Here is an 11,879-nt window from a genome sequence, read left to right on the forward strand (position 1 = left end):
TGGATACGAGGCGACGAACTTAACGCCACTTCCACAACTATCAATATAACCCGCACGCGTGATCTCCGGACAGATTAGTGACGAGTCACCCGTACGAACTTACTACCATAGAGAAAGAGATTCAACGAGAGCGGACACTCACACAGAACCCAGAGGCCGAATAAGCGGTCGAATTGACTATAGCGCACAAAGCGGATTCTATTAACACCTTCCGGTTTCAGTTTTGGGCGCGCGCGTTTAGAACGCCAGCCGGTACACGCCGCGCCGGCTCCACTGATCGGCGCGGTATTTATTTTTTTCGCTTCTACTGCTGAATCACGCGCGGCCTTGGCGCGGAATCGTTTTATTATTTAGTAAAAATGAGTGCGAACGATCTTTACAAGCCTCCACCGAATCCGTGTCAAGTGCAATTTCGTAAATAAAATGCAAGACGTCTTCTCAAATGATGAAATGTTTATTTTGTTTTATATAAATACTCGTCGCAGTTTTTTTGTGCATTCATCCAAAGTTGTGGCCCCAGGTAAGCCGCAATAATTGCTGTACGAAGCTCCACCAGATGCCATCAGCTGAAAAAAAGTAAATTATAAGCATGTATCATTTTGGTATATTGACCAATACAGGAATATTGCGTGTAGAGGCGAAACGTGCATTAGTGGTGAATGAGCGGCATTACAGATAAATTCACTTTTAGATACATTTCGTAGGAAATAGACTCCTCCCAAACAATGCCATAATATCTGAAGAAAACATCCGATTTTCAAGCATCCCTCCCTTCCCAGGTATTATTTCCTGCACTTTAAGAGCACAAATACACGGGTGACTGCGCGTTTCCAAAACAACTTGGCCTCAGTCGACGTGATGGTACGCCAAGTACACAGAGGTGGCTGCAACACAGGCTCTCAGCCAGACCATGTTACATTCTCGCAGAATGCCTTCTAGTCGCACTCAAGACAAATTTGCGGGTGCGAAGCCTGTTTTCAGTCGCTCAGAAGACAGAAATGTCAAGTTATTGAGCTCCTCGGCGTTATCTTTTACGCGTCCTGCCGGCGCAAGCAACACTCTCGTGTTATCAGTCTCGGCAATCGCTCGTCGCGTTTTCGACAAGCGTGAGTACCGAAATAAGGTACAGGCGCCTACAAAAGTGGTGTACTCCACGCAGTCCACGCAGCGGGAGCCGGAGCAACGGCAAACTGCATCGCAACGCCATCTACAGGCAGCATCTGGGATCATGTCTCCCGATAATGAAGGGCACCCATTGGCAGACAGGGCATTACATTACATCCGAAAAATAACAGCCGGATCTTTCCAAGGCAGTGACGATGTTTTATTTGAGGAGAAAAGAACATGAAACAAAACCAGACGGAAAAGGAGGTGGTGCTGATAAGTTACAACTGAAAGAAAACCTAAGAGAAAATGCCTAAGCGCACAGCCACAGAGCTAGACGAGGTTCCTGTTAGGCTGATTAAGAACTAGGACCTATAAGTACGGAAGTTGTGTTGAAAGCAGTCGGAAAACTTCAAAAGATAGATGAATACAGGACAGTTGGCGACAAATTACAATGAATTTAATTGATAAAAGTAAAGGGGTGAAACAAACAATTCACTTGCATAGACCGTTGACCATCACGTGGTAATATCATCATCATCATCATCATCATCATCATCATCAGCCTGGCTACGCCCACTGCAGGGCAAAGGCATCTCACATACTACTCCAACTACCCCGGTCATGTGCTAATTGTGGTCATGTTGTCCCTGCAAACTTCTTAATATCACTCGCCCACCTGACTTTCAGCCGCCCCCTGCTACGCTCGCCTCCTCTTGGAATCCAGTCCGTAACCCTTAATGACCATCGGTTATCTTCCCTCCACATGACATGCCCTGCCTATTTCTTTTTCTTGATTTCAACTAAGATGTCATTAACTCGCGTTTGTTCCCTCACCTAGTCTGCTCTCTTCTTATCCCTTAACATTACACCTATCATTCGTCTTTCCATCGCTCGTTGCGTTGTCCTCAATTTAAGTAGAACGCCTTTCGTAAGCCGCCAGGTTTCTGCCCCGTAGGTGAGTACTGGTAAGACACAGCTGTTATACACTTTTCTCTTGAGGGATAATGGCAACCTGCTGTTCATGATCTGAGAATGCCTGCCAAACGCGCCCCCGCCCATTCTAATTCTTCTGATTATTTCAGTCTCATGATCCGGATCCGCAGTCACTACCTGTCCTAAGTAGATGTATTCCCTTACCACTTCCAGTGCCTCACCACCTATCGTAAACTACTGTTCTCTTCCGAGACTGTTAAACATTACTTTAGTTTTCTGCAAATTAATTTTTAGACCCACCCTTCTGCTTTGCCTCTCCAGGTTAGTGAGCATGCATTGCAGCTGGTCCCCTGAGTTACTAAGCAAGGCAATATCATCAGCGAATCGCAAGTTACTAAGGTATTCTCCATTAACTCTTATTCCCAATTCTTCCCAATCAAGGTCTCTGAATACCTCCAGTAAACATGCTGTGAATAGCATTGGAGAGATCGTATTTCCCTGCCTTACGCCTTTCTTTATTGGGATTTTGTTGCTTTCTTTATGGAGGACTACGGTGGCTGTGGAGCCGCTATGTACATCTTTCAGTATTTTTACATACGGCTCGTCTACACCCTGATTCCGCAATGCCTCCGTGACAGCTGAGGTTTCGACTGAATCAAACGCTTTCTCGTAATCAATGAAAGCTATATATAAAGCTTGGCTATATTCCGCACATTTTTCTATCACCTGATTGATAGTGTGAATATGATCTATTGTTGAGTAGCCTTTATGGAATCCTGCCTGGTCCTTTGGTTGACGGAAGTCTAAGGTGTTCCTGATTCTATTTGCAATTACCTTAGTAAATATTTTGTAGGCAACAGACAGTAAGCTGACCGGTCTATAGTTTTTCAAGTCTTTGGCGCCCCCTTTCTTATGGATTAGAATTATGTTAGCGTTTTTCCAAGGTTCCGATACGCTAGAAGTCATGAGGCATTGCGTATACAGGGTGGCCAGTTTCTCTAGAACAATCTGCCCACCATCCTTCAACAAATCTGCTGTTACCTGATCCTCCCCAGCTGCCTTCCCCCATTGCATAGCTCCCAAGGCTTTCTTTGCTTCTTCCGGCGTTACTTGTGGGATTTCGAATTCCTCTAGACCATTCTCTCTTCCTATATTGTCGTGGGTGCCACTGGTACTGTATAAATCTCTATAGAACTCCTCAGCCACTTGAACTATCACACCCATATTAGTAATGATATTGCCGGCTTTGTCTCTTAATGCATACATCTGATTCTTGCCGATTCCGAGGTTTTTCTTCTCTGCTTTTAGGCTTCCTCCGTCCCTGAGAGCATGTTCAATTCTATCCATATTATACTTCCTTATGTCAGCTGTCTTACTCTTGTTGATTAACTTCGAAAGTTCTGCCAGTTCTATTCTAGCTGTAGGGTTAGAGGCTTTCATACATTGGCGTTTCTTGATCAGATCTTTCGTCTCCTGCGATAGCTTACTGGTATACTGTCTAACGCAGTTACCACGGACTTCTATTGCACACTCCTTAATGATTCCCACAAGATCGTGGGAATCATTAACACCCTCCTGCACGCGAGGCGGGTGTTCTACGCCACCGCTGCACTTCTACTTCTTCATAGCATAAATTAATCACAGGTTAGTCCTTACTGCCGATCGACAGATTTGTCCTAGTTTAACTCATCCTTGTAATTTCGTCTGTTGTCCACTATTTTTGTCCACATTCGCGAAGTGTACATGTTGCGTCTGTAATTGATCATTTGACAGGCTCGGCCATAGATGTGGCGCATGCCTCGTTCAGGCAACCATTCATTGCACTTTGCGTGAAGTGTATACACTATGTCTGACTGGTCGCGGATAATTCAAGTGTGTTTTTAGACATGTAGGCTCCCGTGGGCCGGTCTTTTCCGCCATAACCTGGCCTCGCCACCAACAGGGTGATCTGACTGAGTTATCTCGGTTGCTTGATTGCTATGGTCAGAAGTTCAAATCCTCGTTTTTCTAAGTGTCCTATTAGAAATGTTCCATTTGTAGCTATGTGACTGAGGTGGGGGCAAGGAGCAGAAGCAGAACATCGGACTTCTAATCTGAAGATCATGAGCGCGAATCCTCCTCCAGTACACCAGATCTCCAGGCTTGGAGTGGCGCCTGACACTGGCAAAAAATGCAGAGATCGAGTGGCTCTTTACTAGTACAGGTGCAACCAGATTAGAAGTCCCCACAAAGCTTCAACATGACACTCCCTCACCAGAACATGAATTGGCCACCCTGGTGCAGTATTCGGCCACTGCCTCCATCATGACTACCACAGTTAAACTATGGCCCTCAGTCCCCAGCTATTGCGGAGCTCCTGGCCAAGGCGGTGGTCAGACCTGCAACGCAGTAGAGGGTGCTAAGAACCTCTGGACACGGACAGGCCGCCACTGGAAGTCGAACCTGGCAACGCTCAATGCACGAACCCTCCCGAGTGAAGCTAGCTTAGCAGGACTGTGAGGAACTATCAGGCATTGCCCGGGCTATCATTGGTCTTAGTGAGGTTTGAGGAACTGGTGAGCCTTGTACAGTACAGTACAGTACAGTACAGATCCTTGTACAGGCCACATGCTTTGTATAGAGGACTCCCAGATAAGAACGAATACGGGGTAGAACCTCTAATCCATAAGTATAAAGGGAAACATTGACGAATTCTACTGCATTAATGAAAGGGTAGCAGTAGTCGTAATAAAGCTAAATAGGAGATATAGAATAAACCCTACGCTTCAACCTGCAGTCGTAACGATGACGGAGTAAATCAGTTATATGAAGATTTAGATATGAAAAGGGCAAACTCTGTATGCGGTAGTAATGGGCGATTTCAACCCAAAAGTGGGGAACAAGCAGGCTGGTGAACAAGCAATTCGTAACGACGGCGTCGATCCTAGAAACACTAGAGATGTTGGTAGAATTCGCGGAAAGGAATAAGCTGGGAATAATGAACACCTTCTTCAGGAAGCGTAGAAAAAAAAAGTGGACCTGGAAAAGCCCTAATGTAGAAGCAAGAAATGAAATAGATTTTATACTTTCTTCCTATACCAACATGGTGCAGGATGTAGAAGTGTAAGGCAGGGTAAAATGCAGTGATCATAGGTTAGTGAGGTCTAGGATTTACTCCAATATGAAGAAAGTAAAATTAGTCACGAAGGAACAGAAAGAGAGAGAGACAGAAGTTTAATGGTACGAAATGCAGAGAGGTCGGCCTGAGGTATATTCCTCTAGCCAGCTACTCGGCGTTGGGGCAAGAGGGAAAGAAATATTGAAGAAAGAGCCACATTATGGGTGACGATGACTAGAGAAAGGGGATGTAAAACATATGACAAGCAATTTGGCATGCTCAAAGCCTACAGTCCAGGGCCGTATTTTTTAAAAATTCAGTAACGCTTGAATGGCCTTGAAACTCGATTGAGCGTCTGGCCAAGGGCCCAAAATAGCGTCCTCCGACAATAGTGGGCTGTCGAGACGCGCAAGGTCATTTTTCAACTTTTGACGCTCTTCCACGTACTTAGGGCAGTCACAAAGCACATTACCTATAGTCTCATTAATATTGCACAACTCACAGTCAGGAGACTCAGTGCGTCACATGAGGTGCACGTATCTGCGCGTAAACGCAACCCCCAGTCTTAGTCTGTGCAGAAGACTGGCACAGCTGCGTTGAATTTTTTTCGGTGGTAGCCTAAAATTCATGGTAGGGTCCAATCTCTGGAGTCGTCTGTGGCTATTATCCGGATTTTCCCAGTGCTTTTCTGTCCATTTTCGGATGACACTGGAGAGGAGGCAGTTGGCGTCCGCTCTTGAAAAAGCAATTGCAAGCAGTAACCCTGGTTCTTCGAGTGCTTTCTTCGCTTCGGCATCGGCCAGTTCATTGCCGTGTATACCACTGTGACTGGGAATCCACTGAAATTTGATGTGGTGGCCGTTTTCTTGCGCTAAAGTGTAGAGCTCGGCAGTTTGAAGAGCCAACACTCTGCAAGCGCTTTCTTTCAACACCACTATAAGTAGTTGCAGAGCCGATTTCGCGTCACTGAAAACTGTCCATACTTGAGGAGGCGTTCGCGAAATATATGGAATGGCCTCTCTGATTGCCACTAGTTCCGTATATATTGCAGTCGTCTTGCTGCACAGACGAAACCGTCGAATGAATTGATGCGCAGGCTCAACGAAAGCCGCACCAGACGCATACGACGAGATTGACCCGTCTGTATACACATTCACCGAGGAGTCATATTCTTTCGACATATATTCAAGTGTTAAATGTCTGAGGCCGACGTTAGCTATTCGATATTTTTTTGAAATTCCGGGAATATATAGACGTACCTGTATTTTGGACATTACCCATGGGGGCATACGTGGAAGGTTAGCAGGGGCAAAGTATGATGGCATGGCAGATTCTTGGCATTTAATGACACTTGAAAAAGTGGAGTCCGGCCGTATGTCGGGAAATGTCGATAAGGGGTGGCGTCCATGACGGCACAGCACTCTGAAGAATACTCGAAGAGGTTCGCATCGTAGATAGACAGGTAAAGGAGTGACGCGAGCCTCCTAATTTGTTCCGTAGGTTTAGGTGCCACGTGGAATACCGATACATGTTTTCAGCATCTCTGCCTCGGTACTTTCCAGCGTACGCAACCATCAGCGGCTCATATTTGATAAAACTGGCAGGCTGTACCGAGCCGGAGTAACGAATTCTCAGATGGACCCACCTTCATACCGGCTAGAAAGCGAAAAACTTGAGCAAGCCCAGTTAATTTTTTCTTAAACATTGCCACATGCTTTGACCATGAAACACCACGGTCAATGACAACGCCGAGATATCTGTGGTGGGTCACATATGGGACGACATTGCCACTAACCATAATTGGATACCAACACAAGAAGAAACTAGGAATTGGCAGGAATTAGATGTATGCGTTAAGAGACAAAGCCTGCAATATCGTTACTAATATGGATGAGATAGTTCAAGTCGCTGAGGAGTTCTATAGAGATTTATACAGTACGAGTGGCACCCACGACAATATAGGAAGAGAGAATGGTCTAGAGGAATTCGAAATCCCACAAGTAACGCCGGAAGAAGTAAGGAAAGCCTTGGCAGCTATGCAAAGGGGGAAGGCAGCTGGGGAGGACCAGGTAACAGCAGATTTGTTGAAGGACGGTGGGCAGATTGTTCTAGAAAAAGTGGCCACCCTCTATACACTATGCCTCATGACCTCGAGCTTACCGGAATTTTGGAAGAACGCTAGCATAATCCTAATCCATAAGAAAGGGGAAGCCAAGACTTGAAAAATTATAGACGGATCAGCTTACTACCCGTTGCCTACAAAATATTTACTAAGGTAATTGCAAATAGAATCAGGAACACCTTAGACATTCGTCAACCAAAGGACCAGGCAGGATTCCGTAAAGGCTACTCAACAATAGACCATATTTACACTATCAATCAGGTGATGGAAAAATGTGCAGAATATAACCAACCTTTATATATAGCTTTCATTGATTACGAGAAAGCGTTTGATTCAGTCGAAACCTCAGCAGTCATGGAGGCATTGCGGAATCAGGGTGTAGACGAGCCGTATGTAATAATACTGAAAGATGTATATAGCGGCTCCACAGCCACCGTAGTCCTCCATAAAGAAAGCAACAAAATCCCAATAAAGAAAGGCGTCTGGCAGGGAGATACGATCTCTCCAATGCTATTCACCGCATGTTTACAGGAGGTATTCAGAGACCTTGATTGGGAAGAATTGGGGATAAGGGTTAATGGAGAATACCTTAGTAACTTGCGCTTCGCTAATGATATTGCCTTGCTTAGCAACTAAGGGGACCAACTGCAATGCATGTTCACTGACCTGGAGAGGCAAAGCAGAAGGGCGGGACTAATAATCAATCTGCAGAAAACTAAAGTAATGTTTAACAGTCTCGGAAGGGAACAGCAGTTTACGATAGGTAGCGAGGCACTGGAAGTGGTAAGGGAATACATCTACTTAGGACAGGTAGTGACTGGTGATCCGGATCATGAGAGTGAAATAATCAGAAGAATAAGAATGGGCTGGGGTGCGTTTGGCAGGCATTCTCAGATCATGAACAGCAGGTTGCCATTATCCGTCAAGAGAAAAGTGTATAACAGCTGTTTCTTACCAGTACTCACGTACGGGGCAGAAACCTGGGGTGCGATCGGAGATGGTTGTTCGGCGCGTTCGTTCGGTTACCGGCGCGCGCGATTGGCCTACTCCGCGCCGACGTTGCCAGCCGCGGGGCGCGGCCACGTTTTTGGTGACGTCAAAATGACGACACGCTCCTGTCAATCATCCTCCCACCGAGCATTTCGTCTGCTAGGCGCCGAACCCGACGGGAGCTGGGAAGTTTGGAGCGATCATACGGCTTCGCATGGCGCGTCTGGTGGATTGGATTGGATCCAACAGGCGGCCTTTTCGGCTGACGAATGGCACGTTTGAATCCAATCCATAGTTTAATTCGAGAAAATAGCGCTTCCTTTGGGAACTGAGGTTTTTGCGCTCGCGTTTCTAGAGGAAGGAGGAGAGCGGGTGGCGGTGCGAAACGCGTTTGAAGAAATGGCAGAAAGTGAATTCCGGCGTCGTTTTTGTTTCTCGAAACAAATAATTCGTTAGTTGTACAGAGAAATCGAACCTATCTTCGGTGCCAGCGAGCTACTGGAATGTTGTCTCTGCCTCTTGAAAAGTGCGCCACTCTTCCCGTCGTTTTCTTTTTCTTTTTTCTTCTCGCTGTGCGTGACAGCACCTACGGACGACGCAAAGAAGCTAATAGTTATAAATTGCAGTAGTCACACGTACTACTATTTGAAAACGTGCTTGGGCTTCAGAAGAAAAAATACATTTTTTAGATAAAGATTTCATCCATTTGGAAGACGAGAAACATTTCGTTTTGTTGTATACTGTCTGCAAGCAGACGACACACGACGGAAGTAAACTTCCGGGGAGGTCACCGCTTCCTGATTGGCTGCTCTCTCCACCCCGCTGTCACAAATTTTGCATACTGCAACTATGTGACGTTGCAGCAACTGAACAGAACGCGTATCGAACAAAATATCTCCGATTGCGCCTCTGGGGGCTTACGAAAAGGGCTGTACTTAAACTGAGGGCGACACAACGAGCTACGGAAAGAAGAATGATAGGTGTGACGTTGAGGGATAAGAAAAGAGCAGATTGGGTGAGGATCTTAGTTGAAATCAAGAAAAAGAAATGGGAGGCATGGGCTGGACATGTAATGAGGAGGGAAGATAACCGATGGTCATTAAGGGTTACGGACTGGATTCCAAGGGAAGGGAAGCGTAGCAGGAGGCGACAGAATGTTAGGTGGGCAGATGAGATTAGGAAGTTTGGATGGACAACATGGCCACAATTAGTACATGACCGGGGTAGTTGGAGAAGTATGGCAGAGGCCTTTGCCCTGCAGTGGGCGTAACCAGGCTGATGATGATGAGGATGATGATGATGATGATGATGATGATGATGACTTCCTGTCTATTAATTTTACGTCGTTTCAAAATATTGTAGGCGTGGCCTTTTTCTCACGTATTTCTGACAAACAAAGTTCAGTTTCACATTTTATCTTTGTCTGCACCAGTATTTGAACGATAGATTTTTTCTCCCGGTATATTTCCCATAGACATGCAGCGCGGCGCTGGCCGCGGGAAGCGAACGCACGTGCTGGGAACTGGAACTGGAACAAAGATCTGCCCGATTTCTTTCTGTCGCGCATGCGCAGTGGGCACCTATGTCGAACCCAGCGGCTAACGTTAGACGGCGCTGCCTCGCTCCACGGAGCCCCGGCAGCGCGTTTAGACAAGGCTGCTCTACTCTACACTTAAACACTGCAACAAGAAATTGTCAGTTTGCAATATGTGAACCGTGTGCAATGCATACGAAATGTGGATCATTCAAGATCTACGCATGCAGCTACGTGCACGAGCATTGCTTCGATGCCTGCTTGAGAAGCAGCACGTACTGAGTCAATGAAACTGTAATTGGCTTTTGATCGCTTTTTTTTACAGCGAAGCTGTGTACTTGACAGACCTGTATGAATGAGCCGTATGTGTGGTATCGTAAGGGGGGGGGGGGTGTATCTGGGCTGGCAAACGTCTGTAAAATGAACAAGATGGCGATGCTGCGTGGTCTAGTAAGGGGGCTGTTATCTTGGCTGGCTAACGTCCGTAAAGGGAACAAAAAAGATGGTGGCGCGAGCGCCGAATCGGGAAGAAGAAAGAAATTGCATGTGATTGCACTGTGGAGGAGTGCACTCGTGCTAGACGCCGTTGCTGCCGGCTGCGTCTGCCGTCGTCTGCCTTTAGTACTACGGCGTGGCAGTTGCGACAGGAAAACACGGGGATGTGCGCCGCTGTAGCCGCTGTGATAAGAACGTGATGGTGCATTGCAGAGGTAGACTGCTGCAACAGTTGTAACTCCAACAAAAATTGTATGCATGGGATGGCAACGCACTGTGCGCACGGCCGAAAAACAAACTGAGTACGAGGACAGCCATCGACAGCAAAGACACGTCTATAACCAACGCCAACGCGCACGAGCGAAAGCGGACAAAGCGGCGAGTGACTTTGCCTCCGAAGAACGACAGCGAGAGCAGATGCGAGAGTATCATCGTCGGCGTCGAGAGTAAGCTACAGCTGAAGATAGCGCACTGGAGGCCGCTCCTAAGCGCCATGCTAGGTCGTTCAAGTATGCGTCCAAACGGCAGAAGCTTCGCTGGTTAACTCACCACCATATGAACCGTTCGGCCCGAAATTCTATTTCTTTATGGAAAGAGCAGATGCTCGCAATGAGCAGGAGCTTGCAGAATAACGTTGCATTGTCACAAGTGAACGCTACTTCAGGTTTCTATACGGTATACTATATTCTGTATACTGTATTCTGTATAGTATTCTATTCTGTACTGTATTCTATACTATATAACATTCGATACTGAGAGCTAGTCTTGGTTTGTGAAGAATTTGCAATGCCTATTCTTTCCTTTATGTGCCCAAAATGAGGTTTTATGTGTCTGTTTTAGGCGTCTTAAAAATCCTTCCTCTATTAATTACATACTATTGCATGTCGGGGGTTTCGAACTACGTGCATCGACGGACCTCCAACACTTCCCATGTCTGAAGATATGGTCACGTTGGAGTGACCATGAAGAACACAGTAGCAACACTGTGAATGACGAAACTAACTTTTATTGTACGAAGTGGTGGCCACAAATGCAACTGACAATCAAACCACAACGAAAGGGGCGAACACAGTCGGCGTTCGTCGAAATCTGATCTTGACGGTCAAGCGCGTCGGCTTTGATAGATGACTCATCGAAGGTGCCAGAGTAATCGATCGTGCTTGCGTGTCTTCCAGAAAGTATTGCACAATTCGTGTCGCGCATACATTCAGGTTACGCAAGGTTTGGTGACAAAATCAACGGTGACAAAATCAATAATTGTTGCAAATAATCTTGGTGCGTCATGTTTATTTCTTTAATTTTGTCTATTGTCAATGAGAGGTGGCATTGCGGACAGCGTAACGAGTCTCGAGAACTAGTGTGAATAGTGACATTTTTTTTTTCTTCATCGTTCAGTAAAACAACGCCCAATCTCTTAACTATCCGATATGACTGTTGAATGACATTTGAAATTATCTTCGAATCCGAAGTGCCCTTACAACAGTGTACAAATTTCGTTTTAGCGGAAATCACTATTCAGGGCCGCAGGTGAGGAAACAGTTGCTGTATCAAAGGCTTTTTGCTTTTCAAGGTCCCACCTGGATAATAATCATGAAGCGAGT

Source organism: Dermacentor variabilis, chromosome 7 (genome assembly GCF_050947875.1).
Source record: "Dermacentor variabilis isolate Ectoservices chromosome 7, ASM5094787v1, whole genome shotgun sequence".
In the NCBI taxonomy this organism is placed as follows: Eukaryota; Metazoa; Arthropoda; class Arachnida; order Ixodida; family Ixodidae; genus Dermacentor; species Dermacentor variabilis.